The sequence below is a fragment of the Pogona vitticeps genome, chromosome 6 (assembly GCF_051106095.1).
Source record: "Pogona vitticeps strain Pit_001003342236 chromosome 6, PviZW2.1, whole genome shotgun sequence".
NCBI classification, from domain to species: Eukaryota; Metazoa; Chordata; class Lepidosauria; order Squamata; family Agamidae; genus Pogona; species Pogona vitticeps.
This window is the reverse complement of record NC_135788.1, coordinates 16110323-16113792: the sequence shown is the minus strand read 5'-3', so window position 1 is coordinate 16113792 and position 3470 is coordinate 16110323. Positions and strand designations below refer to the sequence as shown.

The 3470-nt window shown below is 44.3% G+C and overlaps 1 long non-coding RNA gene across 1 annotated transcript; it reads right to left on the bottom strand.

The window, feature by feature from the left end:
- Positions 1-2338: 2338 nt before the first annotated feature.
- Positions 2339-3251, bottom strand: LOC144583801 (uncharacterized). The gene is made up of 2 exons (XR_013537757.1): positions 2846-3251; positions 2339-2661 (listed from the first exon to the last, which is right to left on the bottom strand). It is a non-coding gene; the product is annotated as an uncharacterized LOC144583801 (long non-coding RNA).
- Between the last annotated feature and the right edge of the window lie 219 nt (positions 3252-3470).

Genomic DNA, 3470 nt, shown 5'->3' with positions numbered 1-3470 from the left:
AAGGGGCTTTCTAACTTGTACTTTGTAGGGGAAATAAGTAAAGGTTTTCCTTGACAATTTTGTCTAGTCACATTTGAGTCTAGGGAGTGGTGCTTAACCCTGTTTGTAAGTGATAGAGTCAGAGTTTCTATAGTCACATGGTCAGTGTGACTTAAACACAGAATGCTGTTTGCTTCTCACTGAGGTGGACTGTATTTGTCTACCTGCATTTGTATGCTTTTGAACTGCCAGGTTGGTGGCAGCTGAGATGAGCACAGGCACTCACCACCCTGTTAGGTTGTGTGGATTTGATCTTACAGCTGTTGGTCTTCTGACCCTGCAACACAGGCTTCTGTGGTTTAACCCGCAGCACCACCATGTATCAGGGGAAATACCAAGTTATGAAAGTGGTTTACCCAGGGGAGGCTCATCTATTGCCCTTTGGGTGTGCTCTTGATCCCTCTGATTTCCCCAAATGTGGGGAACTCATCTGCACAATTTATGTTAATGGGAGATTACACTTGTAATTAACCCCCAGGGGGTTGTTTTGACTTCTTTTATTCTCTTTCTTTATTGCTGGAGAAAGAGGGGTAAGGCCATCTGAGACCCCTTTAATTTCCAAAGGTAGTGCAGGTGAGGGGATTGCTTCTCCCCAAGATGGTATGGGGAACTGTGTTTTGCAAGAGGATGTCTTCTGTGGATAATTTTTGCAAGATAGTGGTGATTTTTCCCCCCAATTGGAACGCATTAAATAGATTTCAGTGCATTCCAATGGGGAACTGGGTTTCACAAGAGGATGTTTTTGCAAGACAGTGATTTCCAAGGAATGAATTAAAATCATCTTGAGAGGCACCACTATATTATATTTCCCCTCCCAAACAGCTGTCAGGGTGTCTGCCCCCCTTCAGTCAATCAAATGCCCAAGCCACTTAGTTATGAGAGGTTTATTTATTTATTTAATAGTATATGCTAACCAGAACAGAACTTTTCTGTTCACCAGGAGTTACTGAGCTCAGATTATTTTTAATTTTCATAACTTTATACCTATAAATATCAGGAGTGCTGTGAATCTGCACAGACCTCTCTTCTGCATGAGTAGTGCAGTTCTGAGTACAGGAAAACTCATTATTAAAAGGATTTATATTTTCCTAGTTGTAAAGAAAGACCTATGTTCTATATAATCCAGTACTACAATAACTTCAATAGGATATTAGGTATAGGAAACACACAAGGCCAGAATACTTCTCTCAGGGGAAAATGAAAAGTACAGGTTGTTACAACAGACGATTAAAGATAAAATAAATGGAAAAAGAAGTGTGGGAGGCAGAATTTCTGAACTGAAGAATCTGGGAGACTCATTTGGATGCACATTGTACAGAGCTGCCAACACATCCAAAGTCAGTTTTCAAAGTGGTATCCATGTTGGTCTGTAGAACCATATTAGACAAGAAACAAAACAATACAAAAAGTTTGTGGCACCTTAAAGACTAGCTGCTATATTTTAATGTGAACTTTTGTGGATCAAGTCGACTTCCAAAGCAACAGTAGCCATGACAATCTCTAACCCTGAGTAGAACAGGGACAAGAAGAAATTTTAGAAAAAACAAAAGGAGGAAGATTTTTCCACCTGTTTCACACCAGGACTGCTGCATCTTTCATAACTGCACGAGAGGCAAAAATTCTTAAAATGAACATTCATCATCACATTTCCTTTTTGAAAGAAGCTGTACTACCAAAACGTTTGGTTTAACATTTTAATCTTTATTGATTTTGTCTGAAACAATTAGTCAAAGGGGAACTTATAAACATGTTAATGAATTACATAAGTAGCGGGACTGTGGGAATCTTCTTTCACACACCTTTAAAATACATCTGATTGATATTCAGGCATTGACACCTCTATGTGAGCCAGTCTTTCTTGTGAGCTTTTTCATCATCTTCACTATCACATTTCTGACAACCCTGGTCTGTTGAATATTTGCCTGTAATCATGCAAAGGCAAAATATGTTTCCCTAAAACAGAAAATATTAGCCTCTTAAAGCTCTCCTACAGCCTTACTAGGAACAACCCCAAAGAATATGACATTTAAAATCATTTGTTGTGTTGTACGTTCCTCAGATGTCTAATCCAAGAGAACACATTCACACGACTGTCTTGTAAATCACCCATTCAAAAAAGCGATGATGCGTTCATCCTGCAGTTTTATTATGAACTTACTTCTGGTGCCACGTGTCTTACCTACTGTCTCTTAACTTTCTAGTTGTGTATTTGGATACTTGTAATTTGATCAAGACTCCCCTGGCGTGCTCCATGGGGTCCCGAAGAGTCAGACACGACTTAACGAATAAACAACAACAATTTGATTGTATGTGTTTTATTCATGATTGTTGTAAACCCCTCAGAATCGTGCACTCCACTAATGGGGAGGTATATAAATACATTTAAAAAAAGTTTGCAAGGCAGGCAAAAGGGATTCTCCAGCTTAGGCTGAGAGAGAAAGAGGAGGAGGGAGGGCTCACAAGTGCCCCTGGACGGCGTTCAAGTCTCGCCCACCTCCTCCGCCTCCTCCCCTAGAGGGCAACGAAACTCCACCCGGGGAAGTCCGCCTCAGAGGTAGCGCACACGCTCCTCGTTCCGAATATACCCATGCGCGCTTTCGAGGCCCGGCTGACGTCGGTCCACTGCGAAGCGGGAGGGAGGGGGCGGAGGGAGAGGGAAAAAAACCGTTAGCTTTTTTTGCATATACTCTACAGTTACTACTCCGCGCGCCTGCGCACTCTTCCCCTTGGGCGGCCGCTGTGATTGACGCGGCTTGCAACCAGCGAGTGGGGGCGGGGGAGGGAGAGGAGAAATTATTCACCACACCCTCTAGGCGCGGCTGCGTCGTGGCCGGATTACGCCGCGAAGGTCACGCGGTTCCAGCCCTTGGCGAGGCTTCCTTCCCTCGCGCTCTCTGAGGTCCCTCGCGCAGGGTTGCGTCCGCGGCTGCCTCGTCTCGCGCGCCTTCTCCGTGTTCCTGGGCGGGGCCGGGTTTGCTCAGCTGGCCAGGCGGCGGCGGAAGGGACTTTTTAGCCTCTTTGCGCGCGCGGCGGACGGGACGGGGGGAGGGGAGCGCGTTCGTGTGCTGAGTCGCGTCCCGACACGATTGGGCGTTTTTCTCGCCCTTCCTTGCGCGCGCCTTCGCACCTGTGCCATGCAGGCGCCAGTGCGGAGGAGGACGTTGAAGCAGGCTGTGATGAACTTAACGACTCTTTCTTTCGTGATCCGTTTTTTTAAATGTTTTAACATTGCGTACCGTCTTACTTAGAAGCAAGGCTTTACTTTTACTTTATTTAGACTTATACTCCGCCCCTCTAGACAAAGTCTACTCGGGGTGGCTTACATAAATGATAAAATACAATAGAATAACATGCTTAATAATACCTAATAATAAAACCAACTAACTAATGGATATGTACATTATCAAGATGGAGAAACTGAAGAAACAAAG